General features: G+C 35.3%; 1 protein-coding gene across 16 annotated transcripts in view; it reads right to left on the bottom strand.

Annotated features, from left to right (window-relative positions):
- The window catches only part of NAALADL2 (N-acetylated alpha-linked acidic dipeptidase like 2), a 1364432-nt gene that overhangs the window by 1073366 nt on the left and 269880 nt on the right, over positions 1 to 21186 (bottom strand). The gene's annotated exons all lie outside the window — the stretch shown is intronic.

Here is a 21186-nt window from a genome sequence, read left to right as displayed (position 1 = left end):
TCACCAATTTAGAAGTGCCATCTAAATCTTCTTTCTTTTCTCACAAAGAAAGAACTGCTTGATGAGGATAACCTAACTAGGTTAATACATGAATTAAATGCAACCTAGACTTACCTATCCTCAAATGTTATGGACCGGATGTTGGTGTTTTCCCAAAATTCGTATGTTGAAGCCCTAATCTCCAATGTTATAATATTTGGAGGTGGGTCCTGAGAGCTTGCACACTCTCTCTCTGCCATGTAAGAACCTGACAAGAAGGAGGCTATCTGCAAGAGAGCCCTTGAAAACTGGTTGGAACTTTGATCTTGGACTTCCCAGTATCCAGAACTGGTGGAAATAAATTCCTGTTGTTTAATCCACCCAGTCTGTGGGATTTTGCTATAGCAGCTCAATCTTCAAATAAACTCTTCAGTTCAATAATCCTATTACCACATTAGTATGGATACACACATGTGCATACCTGCCTATACACACACATAATTCAGGACATTTAATATTATCTCATTTGTGGAGAATAAAAGAAATATGGAATGAGGAGGATTGGAAATCACTACCTAATTCTCAAATTTTATTTAAGTGCCTCAAGATTCTATTCATGGGTAAGGGTATGCAAGAAATTAATGATAATTTTAGTACAAATGTGAGTTTCTGCTCCCCCTCAACACTGAAAATGAAAAAGTGAAACCAACCCAGTAGTCCCATAGACAGGTTTTGGGGTTTTCTGGATAAATGTGGAAATTGACCCTTCTGGTCTTAAAGCTTGAAGCTTACATTTGTTTTACCTGAATTTCTTCTTCAGGAAAGGACCCCCCACCAGGCGTCTCAAAAAGTATCAAAGAACTGAAACCCACCAGATCACCACATCCAGAAAGTGAGAGGCCAGACCCCTCATTCATCATGATTGCTCTTAACCCTCCCAAGTTCCTGTTTTGCCACACATTGTGACATTTCTTCCCTGCTACATAAACCCCTAATTTTAGTAGGTCAGAGAGATGGATTTGAGACTGATCTCCCATCTCCTCAGCTGCAGCACCCCATTCAATCCTTCTTCCATGGCAATACTTGTGTTAGTAATTGACTTTCTGCGTGGCAAGCAGCAGGACCCAAACTGAACCCCTGGTGTTTCGGTAACAGAAAGAGCCTTAACAAAAAAGGCAGACATGTTCACAAAGAAGCTCAAGCCTTCAAGCTACAAATCACAAGAAATGCTAAGCCACATGGGACTCTTTTCCTAACCTTTCTCTTGGCACCTAACTGGATTAAAATGGCATATTGCCATCTGCATCCACGCATGTGATTAAAAATCAAACCATATAGATTGAGTTAGACAGATGAAAAGTCATGTCATCTTTTGTCTAACATAATGCCTTTGACTGATCCTTGCTTTTCCTATCCCAACATTAAGGATTCTCTTTACTAAATGAAATGAACTCTAGTATCTTACATTGAAATTCATTGCTAAAGATGTGATTTTTTTTTCCTCAGGTTGCAGAAAAACTTGCCTGAATTAGTTCTTTGTGGACCTTTTAAGCGTTACCTAAAATCAGAATACTGGGACTAGAAGAAACTTAATGATTATCTCACTTAAGTGTCACACCAACATTTACCACTAGCTCCCACTTGATATTTCATAATAAACTCCAACCAGATCATATATACAATTTTTAACAATAAAATCTCATAAATAAAAAGCCCACTCAACTATGGAGGATGTTTTTCTCTATACATAGACTTTTAAATGGTATATTCTCATATTAGAAGGACAAAATGGTATAATTCTTTGGAAATTGTCTTTAATTCTGATGTTGGCTTAATACACATATATTAATACATATATTTTGGATTTTCCTAAGCACCACATATAAAAGAAAAAACCCAATGCAACACATGCTATGTCCAACTTAGCAAAGTTTCTGTGTGATTAATAGAATATTATTAATAGCCATTTTTTAATGGTTGCCATTCTATTAACTTATACAGGATGGCTATCTCCTTTTTCTAAAACAGTCTTCTTCAAGACACTTTACTTATCAATAACTAATAAAAATTCCCTGTTTTCAATCACATAAATTTCATTTTTAATTAAACGTTTCTTGAAAACCCACCATAAGTTAAGCCTATCAACTTCGAATACTTGTACAAGATTTTGAGATGCCTTAATATTTTGATCCACCTCTGAGCCTCTTGAAGGCAAGGACTATGTTAGCTGTGTCCTCAGGATCTATCACTGTGTTAATATATAGAATATTCACAATAAATGTTAATAAATGATATTTGTTACTCAACATTTCTATAGATTTCTACAATCCTTTTCATATAATGGATATCCTTGCCATCCCTTCAAAAATGTACTATGTACTTTCTTCATGTCTTTTCCCTTGTCCTTTCTGAGATATGTGTTCTGCTCTCTTGCCTAGTTTCTACTTATTTTCCATGATTCGCTTATTTCATAAAATCTATTCCAGCCTAAGCATTTCATTTAATTGTGTCAAGACTATATTACACTGAACTCTACTCTCCTAAAGAGAGTCAAAAAATCATATTTATACTTCTTATATATCCTCCACACGTCATAGCTCTAAGTTGGGAACATTGCTAGTTAATATATAAGATACAGATGGTTTGTGAGAAAAGATACAAGTCTCTTACTGATGAATTAGATCAGAGATAGGCAAACTATGGTCTATCAGCCAAATTTGGCCGGATGCCTGTTTTTATAAGTAAAATTTCATTGGGACACAACCACACCCATTCATTTATGTATTGTTTATGGTGGCTTTCCTGCTATAACAATCAGTTGAGACCATTTGGCCCACAAACCTAAAATATTTACTCTCTGGTCTACTACAAAATAAGTTTGCCAACTAGCAGTTGAGATCAGCAGTTTTACAGTGTGGGTCCCAGATTTTATTGGCCTACTCACATTCTTAAGCATTGTGGTTTGATAATGTTACATAACCCAGTGGGTCTTAAAGGTGGTTTTTGGACTAGCAGTATAAGCATCACATTGAAATTTGTTAGAAATTCTAAATCTTAGCCACCATTCCAGACTGCAGATCAGAAATTCTTGAGATAGGGCCCAGCAATCTGTGTTTTTAGCAGCCCTCCAACTGATTCCAATTCACACTAAAATTTGAGAATCACTAGATTAAACAGAGAATCATTTATTAACACCCAACCATGATGACTTGGCCTGGCTATGGCAGATCCATTTTCTTTAAAGATATTCTAAGTTATGAAAATATATTAATTATGTTTCACCAGTCCTGAAATAAGACACCTTGCATTTATTCTGAAAGAACATGAAGGAACAGGATTATCTTGATGTGGAAATTGCTATAGCACTTTTAGTAAATGCCGAAATGCCACCAGCTGTATATCCAAAGGAAAGACAATATACCAAGTGCCAAAGTGTAAAACCTATCCAAAAATAGATTGAAATATCAAAGCAATATAGCAGATAAGCTCCAATTTTTATCGGACTGCCTGTCAAGACAAACCTTTGCACAATGCTTCTCAGCAGGGACACAGGAGAGGCAGCATTGCAGCTCAGTATGGGACTCTGATAATCAAGCATTTGTTCCAACATGCATATCCCCAGCTCAAAGTCATAAATGTTGCCTTTCCATGATAGTGTGTGGGTAGCACTTTCCATGATAGTGTGTGGGTAGAAATAGGAATAAAAATAGGAATAATCACCACCAAGCCTTGTGCATGGTAATAATTAGCTAGCACTCCCTATAAAAAAATTTATAATTGTGTTATAATATATACAATTTTCACAAAATAATTATGTTCAAACTTACGATAAATTCTCACTTCCTCATTGTTTTTCTCTAAAATACAGACTAACACCAGCAGCTTTGTCTATGATATGAAAGGGCTGTAATGTACCAAAAATAATGGAGAGTTATTGATAAGTGGAAAGCATTAAAAAAACTACTTCTTAAAAGACTTTTGTCTCAGTCTTTTATATTTTAATGGTATAAGCTTCCAGCTATTGCAAGAAACAAACAGTAAAATTATTTAACCTATTGAAGAGTCTCTACATAAAGGTTAAAAAAATATGTCAATCAATAAGAATAAACTATTGATTGACAGCCTCTAGAAACTTCACATTATTTCCTAGTCTTAAAAAAAAGTTATGTTTCTACAAAATAAAATATCCATTAATTCTCTATAGAAAGTTGACACATAAATTTCATATGCCTAAAATTCATATGAACATTTTATTCAATATTCTTTTAAAAGTTCTTTTATTTTGACATATATCTATAGAATATAGGAACAGTGTTCAGACATGCTGTGTAACAGCATAAATGGAAAATACGGGCCTGGATGTTACCCCATGAATTTAGCAAATGACTGGCCACTGTTCAGATGATCTGTTCGAATTCTGATACAAAAACTTAAAATTCACAAATTTAAACCACAAATTAATGAATATATAAACGGACACACAGATAACACAGAACAAATTCAAAGAGGAAGAATACACAATGATCTTGTCACAGGGTTACAACCAACCCATGTAAAGATAAAAATGTTTCACCCAGAAATAATTAATCATGGGGAAACATAATCCCTACTTAGAAGGACAGTAGGTCACTAAATAGAATGAAACAAGGAGTCAGTAAAGGCTAAGAAGGTTACAGAATGTAATTAAGGGTAAGGCTCTGAAATTTTAAGAAGTGGAAAATTAGACTAAATGTTATAAACCTTTCATAGAAAGTCCTCTAGAATCAACCTCTAGCAGATGCTTCAATTGAGTCATTTAAAATTAGACAAGAGCCTGTCTTTGCCAAATGCCATAGGGAATTATTCAATACTAGTGGGATGTACTAAATGAACTATCTTTTTTCTTTTATTCATCTTTTGCATATCTAATTGCCATGATTTCACACACATTAAAAAATAATGAGAAGATAAAAATGCTCTGGAGGTTATTATGTTACTATTATTATCATATCAACTCATTCTTTTAATTTTTTTCAAAACAAGAGGAATGATGGGATAAAATAATTAAGAGGTAAGTCCTACTCTTGAATAGTCCACTCAAAATATTAAATTCAAAGAAAAGTTATATTAAAAGATAGAATATAGCTTTGTAAAATTTGCATAGTTAGGATCATATTTAATTACCCAACAATGTCCTAGCATGATGTATAACACAAAGTATATAATCAATAAATACTAAATGAATGAATAATAAACACCCATCCTCTGGAAACGGTCTCTTCTAGGGTTTATGGCCCTGAGATGTAGGTTAATTGTATTCATTAATTACTTAAATCCAACCCAGTCTACCTGGACTCAAAGTCTGGCCTTGCTACTTACTAACAGTGTGTCCTTGAGCAAGTTGCTTAGTCTCACCATGTCTCAGTTTTCACATTTGAAAAATGAGGAGAGATTACAATAGCATCTGCCTCTTGACCTTTTATAAGTATTAATGAGTTAATACTAGTAAAGCACAGACTCTATTACATAGTAAGCCTCAGTAATGGTGAGAAATCATTCTTAGTAATGGCCACCAGTGTGCATGGTAACCAATCAGACAGGAGACATCAGGATGTTAGTCTAGAAAATGTTAGAAAGACCAGGTGACATCACACAGATTCTTAGAACGTGGCCCATTTACTAATACACTCTAAAAGTAAGTCAGTTGATTTTATTAAGATTGACTATGGAAATAAATGGTATTCTCATCCAAGTTGAAGGAAGCCTGGCTCTTCCTTTACAGACTATTTCAGTCCACTAATGATTACTTAGCTTTAGCCTTCTAGGCTTTGTGCTGTATGTCAAGTTCTTGACCTCGATGAGGCGGTCCAATGAGTTATTAGTAAAACAATAGACTACTATGCTTTTCTGGATTTCATATTTACAATGCCAGCTCCATCAGCTGTCTGTCCATAAATGTAAACTCATGTCTGTGGTTTCAAGGATAATTGCTTCTCAGTCGAATAATTTAAAACGATCATAAATGTAAGTTATAATCCGATTGATCTGAGTTTCAGTCCCAGCTCCAGTATGATGAGTTCTGTGGCTTTGAGCAAGTTAAAACTTTAGGCTTATTTCCTCATATATGAAATGGGAAGAAAACACATAAATCATATTTTATGGGGTTATATTGAGGACTAAAAATCAAGTAACTCATGAAAAATGCTTTCAAGTACACCGGTGAGAGACTATCTGGGTTCAAATGCTTGCCCTAATACTTATTAGCTGTGTGTACTGATGCATCTTACTTAGCCTCACTATGCTTTAGTAAGTACTTACAAAAAGGCTACCTATTACTATTTTAATAGCATTATTGGAATATAATTTCCAGCTTCTCAATGTGTATCCTAATACATAACTTCTTCCATTCCTTCCAACTATCAGTGCCCTTTCAAATTTGTGACTTACCATTCCCTTTAAAGGCTTATTATAAGTTCATATTCCCTTGATGTTTTCTGTGACTTCTTGGGGACAATTCATACCCCAACAATTGCTTCAATCCAGAAATCGTGCTCCTTGGTATGTATCCAAAGGAGTCAAAACTTAAGTCCACATTAAAACATGAACATGGATGCTTATAGCATCTTTATTAATAATTGCCAAAACCTAGAAGCAACCAAGATGTCCTAGAGGTGAATGTATAAGTAAACGGTTGTACATCCATACAATGGAATATTATTCAGTACTAAAAAAAACTGAGTTATCAAGCCACAAAAAGACATGATGAGCCTTAAGTACATATTAGTAAGTGAAAGAAGCCAATCTGAAAAGGCTACAAAGTATGATCCCAACTATATTAGGTTATGGAAAATGCAAAACTATGGAGACAGTGAAAAGATTATTGCTCGCCTAGGGTTTAGGGGACAGTAGGGATGAATAGTGGAACACAGAGGATTTTTAGGACAGTGAAACTATTCCATATGATACTCTAATGGTGGATATCTGCCACTATACCTTTTCAAAACTCATCAAATATACAACACAAAGTGTGAACCCAAATGCAGTCTATGGACTTTGGTTGAGAGTGAAGTGTCAACATTGGTTCATCAACTATAACAAATATATCACACTGGTGGAGGATGTTGATGCCAGGGGAGGTTGTGCTTTGGGGTTGGGGAAGGATACATGAGAACTCTGTTCTTTCTGTTGAATTTTGCTGTGAACCTAAAGCTGCTATAAAAATAAAGTATTAATTTTTTTTAACAAGTGAATAAAATTAAAACACACACACTGTGTGAGTTAAACAAAACCTATTACCAGGCTGGATTTGAGCTTTTGGCCACTAGATTACACAATTTGTTTAAAGAATATGGTAGTACCCATGCTCCAAGACTTGGGACAGAATTAGCAATATGTGTTAAATTTATTCAATCAAAAATAAGTGAACATTACCCATTTTGGGAAAGGAAATCCTAAATATTAACAACCCACTGATCTCCATATCCTTAATAAAAATGATTTTTTTTTTTAGAAAGTGGAATTCAGGCTTCCATTACTTCATATGCAGGTGATCGAAAAATCTGTATAGTCAAAATATTGAAAAAAAAACAAGAAAACAACATTTTTCTCACAGAAATACATCACGCAAACATATATTTATATAAAAATTATATACAACTCCTTGAATAAAGCCAAAGAAATATTCAAATAAAAATTAAGATATTAGTTTCAAGAGAGAATGACCTTTCTTTTATTTCCTGATTCATCCCTAGAATCTAAGGCAATATCTGACACCCAAAAAGTACATAAATATATGATTAATAAATAAATGAACCACATATTCTCTTTACAAAAGAAAAATGATTCTGCCTATGTTGTGAATCAGAAAGGGGCTAGCATGGAGATAAAACGGACTTATTAGGAGCCTATTGCAACTGTCTAGCTAGGAAATAACGAGCACATAGAAGAAAGCAATAGCAGTGGAAACGCGTGAACACAGGCAGGAAAAGTGTAAACACCATGCCTTAAGCAGTGAAGATGAGCCACTGAGAACACGAAATCCTGAGGGGCAAGAAGAAAATAAGAGCCTAAGAAAGTTAGCAAGAAGGAATGTTTGATGATGAAGGAAGGAAGGAATAAGACAACGGTGTCACAGAAGCTCAGAGAAGACAGATTTAATAGATGGAAAGAATAGTATCTACTGTTGCAAAGAAGCCAAGTACTATGAACAGGGCTAGGATTCGGAATGGGCTCAGTTAAGCACTCACCTTGGGCAAAAAAATTTAAAGGAGCATCAAAAAATTCACTCAGAAGACAAATAATATTTAAATACATTATTTTAAAAATTATAATTAGTACGAAGAATCCATGGTGAGCAAAATATCAAAATTATAACTAATGACAGGTTGTCGTATGCCCATGTGTTATTGTGTAACATAACCGCTGGTAGTTCTTGGACCTGCACAGCCTTTGCCTTTCCACTGGGTATGTTTATGGGGTTGACAATGATGTGCCAATAGATTGGGCAACCCAGGGCTTTATGTGTGTTTTTTCATCATAGCGCTTTTATTAACTTTTCCACTTGGTTGAAAATATGGGAGGATTTTTTAATAGATGTATACAGAGGCCCGCCTTTTCCTTTTACCACAGTTTCTGATTAGGGTTGGCACAGCACTGACTGAGACTTCAGACTTGGTTTAGCAATTAGAAAGCCATCAGAGACTTAATGGGAGTAGTTTCAATGTGGTAGTGAAAGGAGAAACCAGACTGCAGTTAATTAAAGAGAGATTAGGCTGAAGACAAAGAAATAGAAACAGAGATATTTAAGAATACAGGGTAGATAATCCGTGAGGAATACAACAATTCACTTGCTCCTTTATTCAAACTGATCTCCTGAAATGTGTCTAAAGAGAAGCAAAAGTATAGTTAAAAACAAGTTGGTCATTCCTCTGGTGCCGCTTTAGAGACAACTATCTTCACTGTGGCTTTAGGTTGATTACTTATGGCTCTTGCTATAAGCAATATCACTGTGGTTCAAATTAGAACATTTCTGAAATGTTTCTGGCACCATGTATGTTGTCATGCCTCTCTCCCAAACATACCACATCCCAGGAATCATCTCTATAAAAAACGGTTCTCTAGAAATTTGGATGATTGCTAACTTTAACAAAAGTAATTTTGCAATAATATCAGATTCAGTTTGAACCATGTAGTAGATCTCCACTGTTGACCTTTTAAATGCACAGACATCTTACAGGAGAAATTACGAAATGGTTTATAAAAGTAATTTCAGGTACAGCCACCTTGAAACTTAATTACGTCATTACCCTTGGAATTTTCCAGTATGAATATGCAAATACAAATATATATTCAAGATGACCCACTAAAAACAGTCTCTAATACCAATGAAATATGAAGCAGTACTAGGTAAATAAAAGTGGGATGGTTTCTAATTAAAACAGAATTAAATAATTAAGTTTAAAAAACCATGTTTTTAATTATTTTGTAGTACTAATCTCAAAAGGCTAACATCTAATGAATTAGGTTATGTTATAGTTTTGCCAAGCCAAAGGATTCTCCTAAGACTTATCTTTTTACTCATGGTTAAGTGAGAAAAGTAGAGAAGAAGCTTTCCACTAAGGGAAGTGGAACTAGAAGAGTACCTACAAGGGACATGTCTTACCAAGATGGAGTTAATCCAATACATGTTCCTTTGGGGGGTGAGGAAACATATTAGAATTTAGCAAATGTCACTCTTCAGATACTGAAAGGCAGTGCTTCTCAGTGTATGCTGAAACTACCTCCATGAATCAGCTCTAGATTTTTTTGAAAAGTCAGGTTCCTGATCTCACCAGAAACAGAATCTGAATAGGTGGGCTCCAGACTCTGCGTTTTTGACAAATGTCCCTAAGTAATTCTCAAAGTTGTCACATTTAAAGAAGCACTAAAAATGATATAATACATAATCCATTTATAGTATACACTCTACCATTTCGACATGACAGATCTAATAGTGGAAATTTAGTGCAAAATAGATCTACTATTCCATCAGAAGTATCATATAGATGCTGTGGTAATTATTTAAAACATAGTGTATTCAATGGTTGCAGATAGCAAATAAAATATAATCAATAAGTATATGTTGAATGTTTACTATATGCAATAAATAAATCTAATATAAAAACTCTCTATGCCTAGGGAGCTTATAATAAGTGCATTAAATATGACTTTTCTAAATCCCTTTCTATTTGGAGTATTATTTCAAAACTCAAATATTTTCCAGTCTCTTATTTCCCTATTCCTAAAATAGCAATATTCTCCTAAAAAAGCAAAATACATATGAATATAAACATGGGATTACCATATTAGTCTACCAATATTTGTTTACTAAAGCATTCAAAAGTTAGAGTTTTTAGAGATTATCTCAAAATTACCCAATTATTTAACATGAAGTCTATTTCAAAATATAAAAGCACATAAGTTTACCCAGCATATGGCATATCTTTGGATATATGCTCATCTATAACCAAACTGAGAAATTTGACCTTGCTCTGCAGCTATGGAGGTGAATTTCTAAAAGGATAATTCTTAATTAGTAACTCTTAATTGAAACTCTACATGGCATGATTTTTATTTGAGCAAGACTTTCATATTTTAGTTTACTATGTAATAGATTATTTCCTCAGAATTAGCATTAGTGTCACAAGGGATGTAGCCAGTCTTAGAGAATAACATGGAGAAAGAAATCATCATAGCAAAATAGTCATCTCCAAATAGGAATCCCATTATTTTAAGGGAATTTCTTCTAAGACTCAAAAAAACTTATGAACAAACACATATATATTTGCTCAAAGACGTCATCAAGGGATTGCATATTTACACAATGACCATACGTACTAACAGCAGCCATACCTTGAATTTATTATAGATCAACTTATAAAAACTAATATTTTTCCACCTTCTCATTTTACCATAAATCCTAAAAACCTCCAGTATAGTTTAAGTTGTACTTCTATCTAGGCTTTTTTTTTTTTTTTTTTTTTTTGAGACGGAGTCTTGCTCTGTCACCCAGGCTGGAGTGCAGTGGCGCAATCTCTGCTCACTGCAAGCTCCGCCTCCCAGTTTCACGCCATTCTCCTGCCTCAGCCTTCCAAGCAGCTGGGACTACAGGCGCCCGCCACCATGCCCGGCTAATTGTTTTGTAATTTTAGCAGAGATGGGGTTTCACCATGTTAGCCAGGATGGTCTGGATCTCCTGACCTTGTGATCCACCCACCTCGGCATCCCAAAGTGCTGGGATTGCAGGTGTGAGCCACCACGCCCAGCCCTATCTGGGCATTTCTATTCCCTTTAATATTTTCTAATTTGTTGGATCGTTTCAATAATAACAGTCACAATTTATTAAACACCAAGTAGGTTGGGTGTTAGAAGCTTGAGAGAAATTGCCACAAATCATGAAATGTTATCAACATAGTCTCATGAAATATTTAGTATCATTCTAGTTTCATAGGATTAGGCTCAGAAATAGGCTCAGAAAGGTGAATTAACTTAATTCACCTTTAGGAATTAGGAAATAGGCTCAGAAAGGTGAATTAACTTAATCACAGGCAGGCAATTTTTAGGAGGCAAAACTTTAAATATGATGTCCATTCAGTTTCCCTCAGTCCACTTAACATAAAATCAGAAGATAATGATTCAGTCTGTCTCTCTCTGACTACAATATGGAATTTATTTTTTATTTTCTTCACCATGAAAAAATTAAATACATGTATGTCTGTTTTAGGAAGACTTTTCAACAAGGCAGTGACTTTACACAGAATACAGCCATGAATTAATAATGTAAAAAAGATGGTATCTGCTAGCCACGTAAACCAGTCAAATTTGTCTTTAGAGTCACAGATGACCCCAGACTCAGGATCCTGCTACTGAATTTACTGAATTGGTGATTTTAAAAACAAGGTAATTATGTTGTTTTTCAATTTAAAGCCAAAGAAACAATTTTAACTACATTTTGTTTCATTACATTTGCATATGCCAATTGATTCTATTAACAATTTTTAAATATTTCCATCCTACCTTATTTAATTATTTATTTGGGATGAAGTCTCACTCTATCGCCCAGACTAGAGTGCAGTGGCACGATCTCGGCTCACTGCAACCTCCGCCCTCTGAGTTCAAGCGATTCTCCTGCCTCAGTCTCCCGAGTAGCTGGGATTACAGGCACCTGCCACAGCACCCGGCTAATTTTTGGTATTTTTAGTAGACATGGGGTTTCACCATCTTGGCCAGGCTGGCCTTGAACTCCTGACCACGTGATCCACCTGCCTTGGCCTCCCAAATTGCTGGGATTATAAGCATGAGCAACCACACCCAGCCCACCCTACGTTATTAATCACTCTTTATTTAAGCAATAGGAGGGTTAAATTAGGATAATTTTATTTTAAAAAGTTCAAGTTCCTTGGAAAGAAGGAAATGAAATGGTACAGTGGGTATTAGCAATATACTGGACCTCTCAGGAAATGAAAAGGATTCTGTAAACCAACCCATACCTTCATGCACCAAAGAGAAAAAGGACAAACATGAGTTGGGACTACAGCATTTCCAGGAACATGGAGGATTTGCCTTTCTAGAGGATGGGATTGGATTGAGTGATGGAGGAGATACTGTTACAGGTAAATAAGAAGAATGGGAAAGGGCCCTAAATAACTAAAGAAGGAGTAAAGTGTGGGAAAGCAGTCCACCATAGGCTTCTTTTGCTCCCACCATCTTGCTGAGCTCTTGGTCTTGGCTGTTATTTCAATCACGCCATTTTTCAGGATTGTTGATAAAACTGGAGCTCTGGGCAGTAAGGTAACACCTGACTGAATGTACTAGGTAGTCCTGAAATGCGTCTTGGACCCCTCTGGTCAAAAATCAGTCTTGCTTACTGATGGCTGTAAAAGCAGTGGATCTCCTGAGTTCAGGTTACTTTTCCAGAGGAATACCAATCACCCTTGCACACTCCAGCTGGTGCTCCACGTGACCCTGTGGTATTCTGGGCTGGGAGAACCAGCACAACTAATCTGGTTTCTGCTTTTCCTGTGAGTAAAGCCAGGATTCTTTTGTTTTGTGTCAACATCCATGGAACTCTGGTAGACACATTCCTTAGCTTACATAGTTGTTTCAGTGAGAATTCTGCTGCTTCGAGCTCTCCTCCATACCATCAAACTTATTTTATTCAGACACAAACGTTATTTTATTAAGACGCGAGAAATGCCAACAAGGAGCCATATCTTCCTTTAAGGACAGTCGCCATTCAAAATTACGGAATTCAGGGTTTTGTCCACTGTGCTCTTGCCTCGCTGCGTCACAGTCTTCACCTCACTGGCAATAAAGCTGAATTTTCAGGAGGGTAGCCTCTTCACTAACATAAACTTTAAGCAGTCTCTTCCATTTGCTTATTTGATGAAAGGAAATATCTAGTAGAATAATGCTAAATGTAGAATACTCACTGTCATATTCCAAATGCTTTCATTAAAAATTAGTGTATTTTTATCACCTCTTAAAAATCCTTCAGCAGAATATTTTACACAGCTCTTAATATTAAATACACTAACTATGCTTTATTATAACTCAGATTTAAAGTTACAGCCTATTTCACATAAATATTGAATTCATAATTATTAGCATAACATGTTAATATAGGGCACTCATCTTATTTTATTATTAAAAACACTACCAAGAAACTGAAAGAAAACTTTACTCAAAAATGATATATTATCTCTATCAGTATGTCTGGTTCAATATTTAATAATCATTTAAATTCAACAACAGTCTGCTGAAGTTGAAAATATTGAAATTAGTCATGTAAAAAATCGTTTTAAAGTCAAGCACCGGAAACACATTTTGTGCGCTTCATTTCATTTTATGGTCTCTAAGAACTATTACAATTTTTAATAAACTTGTATCTGGGATTTGAAGCCAAATACTTACATTCGAACGGCAAGAATTTGTTAACCAAAGGATACCCAAACTGGTAGTAAAATGTATTCCCTAGTGATGTTTTAAATGGATTGTAAAAACTGCATTTTATTAATCTACTCACAATTAAGGAACAACAGCTGTCCCATCTGCATTCCCAATGCCCACTTTTGTAACGATAATATTTTTTTTCATTTACACATTGCTGATAAACAAACATCTCATGGTTGAGTTCCCAAATCTTAGTTCCATAGCTTTCAATGCAAAATGTTCTATTTTGTCTTTAAAAGTTTCCACTTTTATTAAAGTGTAAATAATCCCTTGTTTGACGTAAAATAAAAACTGGATTGTCTTTCATAAAGCAAATTATTTCTTGATATTTTTAATAAGATTACTGCCTAGACAGGGAGCGGTGGGTCACGCCTCTAATCCCAGCACTTCAGGAGGCCGAGGCATGTGAATCACGAGGTCAAGAGAGCGAGACCATCCTGGCCAACGTGGTGAAACCCCGTCTCTACTAAAAATACAAAAATTAGTTGGGCGTGGTGGCGCATGCCTGCAGTCCCAGCTACTCAGGAGGCTGAGGCAGGAGAATCGCTTGAACCTGGGAGGCGGATGTTGCAGTGAGCCAAGATCGCTCCAGGCTGGCACTCCACTCCAGGCTGGCAACACAGCAAGACTCCATCTCAAAAATAAATAAATAAATGAAATAAGTTTACTGCCAAATTCAGTCAGCTTTACTGACAAAATGTATTAACATACTCTCTATTGTCTAAATGTAATATTGCTTCAAACATCTCAAATTCCAGAGGATATTGCTTCTTTCTCACTTTGCCCCTAACTGTGTTTATGGTTAAAATTAAAAGTGAACAAATAATCAAAAGATTTAACAAACAGTCATGATATATACTAACAACACTTGCATGCTAATATTAGGGAGTATACTTGAGTTATAGCTTGTGAAATCTTTGTTAGTCACTTAACCTTCTTGGTTGCTAAGTCCTTCATTTACAAAATATAGGAAACATAAGAATTCATGAACTTATAGCACATAGGCATTAAAGTTATATACCTCTTTTGAAATCAAGAAAATCTACAACTTTTAAAATCACAATTGTAATAAACTTATGGCTTGAATAAAAAGAAAACCTGCATATGGCCATTTACAAACAGAATATGTTTTTGACCTCTATATTTTTTTCACATAAAAGTATAAAGAGATGGGATATTTTTCAAAAGAAAGTTGATGCATGTCAACTGTTAATGTTACCTAGTGCCATCTGTATGAGAGGTGGTACAAATGTTAATTTCTCAAATAACCTGAATATTTTTAAATATGAGTTTTAACATTTTTATAAAATTATTTTCAATAAATTACAGGATGTTAGAGCAAATGAAGCATGGTGAATATAAACCACCTTTCTTAATGAGAAGTCATCTTCATGTGCAGCAACAGTCTATGGAGTGATAACATCAGAGATTTCTCAGGTGTGGATGGTTATTATTCCCTGTACAGAATGGCTTCAAGAACAACCAGAAGCAGGAAAAGATTGTTTTAAAGGATAAGGAAAAAAGATTGCATTTTTTTTCCAATGATTTTCTTTCCTATAACTTCTTACTGCTCTCACTGGATCCAAGTATTATAATCTGCTGACTTATTTAACACTATTGCCTAAAAGAATATCATTTGTTGCCTTCTACTGATATTTGTGCCGACTAAAGGGAGCTGCAAGTACTGTGATTGGAAGAGAATTGCTATTTTGTAGGCTTTGGGAAGATACAGCCCTGGATTTAGAGAATGGATCTAATTCAAATTCTGAAATTCACCATCCTGGGAACCTTAGGTAAGTTGCTTAATCTCTCTGGACCTCAGTTTCCTTATCTTGTTAAGTAGAGAGAACAATGTCAGTCTCCTAGGGCAAAAATTGGACATAATAAAAGGTTCTTTTCTTCTACTTTTTGGAAGATGGTTTCTCACCCTAGTTCTGCTATTAATTGCTCCATTACCATGATTTCACCTCTCTGACTCTCAGCTTCTGTGTCAATAAAATAATGAAGGTATGAACTCTTACCTGTAGAAGGTATGTTCTACCTGTCTATGATTTCATTTAGAGTTGTACAGATCATGACTGTAACCTCCTATTTTAGCTTTTGTAATAATCTCAAATACATTACTTGCAGAATGGTCTTCAATCAAGGTCAATGATATAAATTGTTAAAATAATTGTAAACATTTAAATAAAACGTGATCTTACATCCAGATAAAAAATGGGAAAGATAAATAAGCCCCAAAAATAGAATGCTTCATTGCAGAATTTTTCAATGGCATATCTTATCATTAAAGGAGGAGATTTCCTTTTTGTTTCGTTTTTTGTTTGTTTGTTTGTTTGAGACACAATATCGCTCTTATCACCCAGGCTGGAGCGCTCACTGCAACCTCCACCTCCCCGGTTCAAGCGATTCTTCTGCTTCAGCCTCCCAAGTAGCTGGGATTACAGGCGCCTCCCAACATGCCCGACAAGTTTTTTTGTATTTTTAGGAGAGATGGGGGTTTCACCATGTTGGTCAAGCTAGTCTCGAACTCCTGACTTCAGGTGATCTGCCCGCCTCAGCCTCCCAAAGCACTGGGATTACAGGCATGAGCCACCATGCCCAGCCAAGGAGGAAACTTCTTGTAAAAGGTATTTTTAAAAGTGAATTGCACATATGTCAATGGACTCAGGAGAAAAAAAAATACTCTACAATTCCTAAATGTACAAGGAAATGCTCTTAAGCATCATTTCTTACTACATATTTAATATTCCAGAAGGAAATCATGAGCATTTGAAATCATTTTGAAGAGGTGGTTGCTAATGATACATGAAATATAGATCCTTAAAATGTAATTACTATACTGAGACTACAGTCTAGAATTGTAAGAAAAAAATCTTAGGCACCTTTTGTCACGGGTCTCTGAAAGCACACATTTGGCCTACTAAACTGAAGGATTAAGTACTTGATCTTTTCCAGTCTTCTTCTAATTAAGATTGGTTTTCTTACAAATGGAAGGTATTTTAAAATGTGTACATAGTTAGCTGTGTACAAAAAGACCGGCATGACATTTTTCCCTCCTATTTTGCAGTCCACAGCATTATTTTCACACTTCAGCAGACAAACTGAAAGTCTCTGGTGCATCAAAACCAATATCAACCTTCCTGAATTAATTACTTCCTTCAATCTCAGCTTTATAATGAGTCTCTCTGGGACTTGACACAATTAAAAAAATAGAGAGTAACCAGGAAGAGAGAGGTAGATGATGCTTTAAGATCCGTTCTCTTTCCTCCCTTTTCTTACCACGAAACTCTTCAGATTAGTATTCAGAAAGTAAAATCTCAGTTCTAAAGATATCTGTCTTAAACAGTCTAGGTTTTCAGAACATTGAGGAAGAAAAGTCATTTTCAACTCCCATATTACAAAAACAAATGTACTGCAGTTTTCTCTGTTTCTATACAAAACAAGGTCTTTGGGAAAAAAACAATTCTAAAATTTTACACTTATTTTCTTTACTTGTGTCTTAGAGAATATTAATATGTCTCAACTACGCAGACAACTACCAGTATTTTTTCTTCCACAATTCAGAAATGAAGCTGTCTTCTGGAGCTAGGCTTTCAATAACATATTGATTATATGTTAATATAATAATACATTATTAACAAGGTATTTTTCATACCAAACTGTACATTAGAATCTTCTATGGAGATTTTATAAACATTATAGTATATATGTGTGTAGGTGTGTGGATATATATGTATATACACACATGTCCAGCCTGTACACACAGAGATTATAATCACATGGAACTGAGACAGGGTCTATTTTTTTTTTAATCTTAGCCTGGAATATTTTTTTGTAAAGCCCTAAGGTGGAAAATAATTCTATTAATGTATTCCCCACTATTATAATGCAATGAAAAATACAGGCACCTAAATTTTAGTTGCTATATATTTATATTATATAAACCTAGAAATGTAACAAAAATGAGAGTTTCTCTTTTACTGATATAGACTGTATTAATTTATAACACCAAAATTGCATATTATCATATTTGGAACCCTGTATACAGGCCTCATTATTTAAAAGGTGTGAGACTAGCCCTCTTTGGTGGAAAAACAAAACAAAACAAAATAAGCAAACAAATACAATGAGTACTAGATGTGATAGTAGTCTTCCTTAGATACATGCATATCTGGTTAGTTGGCTGATCTGGCTGGTCAAACAGGTATGCCTTTCTGACTTACCTGTCAATGGATAGTGTTTCTAGAGCTGTGCCCTTCATCAGAGAATATGATCTTTCCCAATAGAGGATGATATAATTAAGGATATTCTATTTGTTAAGGATATTCTACATGATGAGATAAAAAGTGAATGAGTAAATGGAGTCACAGGAAGAACAAAAGTAGAAAATGTCAAATGCTAGGACTAAAACTGGTAAACTATTGAAAGTAAGATGCATGCAAACAAGAGAAGAACAAAAAATTCGACTCTGGGCATTTTAGCAATCAAAGGAAAGAAAAAAATGTAATGAATTATGCCATTCATATTTTACAAAAAATAAAACACACCAGTTTCTTAGAAAATTTGCAGATATTCCTAGAACTGAAACCTAGAGAAATACCTGTAATAAGCCTGGTGTGAAAAGTTTTATCCACAACACACTCACCCCACACCACCCCTCTATCCCAGATACAAAATAAGGACAGTAACATGTTTTGTTAGTCTATTTAGTATAATACCTTCTAACACATTCATCCTTAAAGGATTGGGAAAGACCCCAAACAACACAATGCAAGAATGCTTTCTATAACCATTTGACTTAGTCCTGAATTATAAACAGCATTTCTTGAAACCGGGCTTTTGCTGATTATTGGCTGTAAATGACAGACAGATTTAATATGTCCCACTGACAGCAAGACTGAAAAGAGGAAACCCATTCTCCAGTGAAATGTAAGAATGCCTACCCATATTTAAACAGGCATCTCAATCTAAGCCCAGGGATAAGTTAACAAAATATGTGAGTCTACCACCAGTATTATCTTAAGAAATGAATCCTGGGCTTATTCCATTAATGAATAAGTAATACTGATTATTTTAATCTGTCTGGTAAAACATTGGAAGCACATATAATTAACATATATACAACACTATACCCATACAATTTCTAAACTTATGCAATATAACCTCTGATGAACCCTGTAAAATAAACTGGTTGTAAAATATGTGCCTAGATATCTAAAAGAACTAGCCTAAAAAAATAGTTGGAAGGTATAACTAGGTGATATATTGAAAAACAGTTTCCAGAATTGATTTGGATTTGGACAGATTTATCTTAAACCTTTCTGTCTAGGCAGCAATCATATATAAAAGCCGACTGACTAATAAGGTCCATTTCCAGTTTTTTACCTTAAAAATTGTCACATGATTATCTCAATAGATGCAGAAAAGGCCTTTGACAAAATTCAACAACCCTTCATGCTAAAAACTCTCCATAAATTAGGTATTGATGGGACATATCTCAAAATAATAAGAGCTATCTATGACAAACCCACAGCCAATATCATACTGAATGGGCAAAAACTGGAAGCATTCCCTTTGAAAACTTGCACAAGAGAGGGATGCCCTCTCTCAACACTCCTATTCAACATAGTGTTGGAATTTCTGGCCAGGGCAATCAGGCAGAAGAAGGAAATGAAGGATATTCAATTAGGAAAAGAGGAAGTCAAATTGTCCCTGTTTGCAGATGACATGATTGTATATCTAGAAAACCCCATCGTCTCAGCCCAAAACCTCCTTAAGCTGATAAGCAACTTCAGCTTACCAGGATACAAAAGTCTCAGGATTAAAATCAATGTGCAAAAATCACAAGCATTCCGATACACCAATAACAGACAAACAGCCAAATCATGAGTGAACTCCCGTTCACAATTGCTTCAAAGAGAAGAAAATACTTAGGAATCCAACTTATGAGGGATGTGAAGGACCTCTTCAAGGAGAACTACAAACCACTGCTCAATGAAATAAAAGAGGATACAAACAAATGGAAGAACATTCCATGCTCATGGGTAGGAAGAATCAAAATCGTGAAAATGGCCATACTGCCCAAGGTAATTTATAGATTCAATGTCATCCCCATCAAGCTACCAATGACTTTCTTCACAGAATTGGAAAAAACTACTTTAAAGTTCATATGGAACCAAAAAAGAGCCCACATTGCCAAGTCAATCCTAAGCCAAAAGAACAAAGCTGGGGGTATCACGCCACCTGACTTCAAACTATACTACAAGACTACACTAAACAAAACAGCATGGAAGTGGTACCAAAACAGAGATATAGACCAATGGAACAGAACAGAGCCCTCAGAAAACGTGCCACATATCTACAACTATCCGATCTTTGACAAACCTGACAAAAACAAGAAATGGGGAAAGGATTCCCTATTTAATAAATGGTGCTGGGAAAACTGGCTAGCCATATTTAGAAAGCTGAAACTGGATCCCTTCCTCACACTTTATACAAAAATTAATTCAACATGGATTAAAGACTTAAATGTTAGACCTAAAACCATAAAAACCCTAGAAGAAAACTTAGGCAATACCATTCAGGACATAGGCATGGGCAAGGACTTCATGTCTAAAACACCAAAAGCAATGGCAACAAAAACTAAAATTGACAAGTGGGATCTAATTAAACTAAAGAGCTTCTGCACAGCAGAAGAAACTACCATCAGAGTGAACAGGCTACAGAATGGGAGAAAATTTTTGCAATCTACTCATCTGACAAAGGGCTAATATCCAGAATCTACAATGAACTCAAACAAATTTACAAGAAAAAAACAACCCCATCAAAAAGTGGGTGAACAATATGAACAGACACTTCTCAAAAGAAGACATTTATGCAGCCAACAGACACATGAAAAAGTGCTCATCATCACTGGCCATCAGAGAAATGCAAATCAAAACCACAATGAGATATCATCTCACACCAGTTAGAATGGCAGTCATTAAAAAGTCAGGAAACAACAGGTGCTGGAGAGGATGTGGAGAAATTGGAACACTTTTACACTGTTGATGGGACTGTAAACTAGTTCAACCATTGTGGAAGTCAGTGTGGCGATTCCTCGGGGATCTAGAACTAGAAATACCATTTGACCCACCAATCCCATTACTGGGTATATACCCAAAGGATTATACATCATGCTACTATAAAGACACATGCACACATATGTTTATTGTGGCAATATTCACAATAGCAAAG

The sequence above is a fragment of the Gorilla gorilla genome, chromosome 2 (genome assembly GCF_029281585.2).
Source record: "Gorilla gorilla gorilla isolate KB3781 chromosome 2, NHGRI_mGorGor1-v2.1_pri, whole genome shotgun sequence".
Classification (NCBI taxonomy): domain Eukaryota; kingdom Metazoa; phylum Chordata; class Mammalia; order Primates; family Hominidae; genus Gorilla; species Gorilla gorilla.
This window is presented reverse-complemented; position numbering and strand designations above follow the sequence as displayed.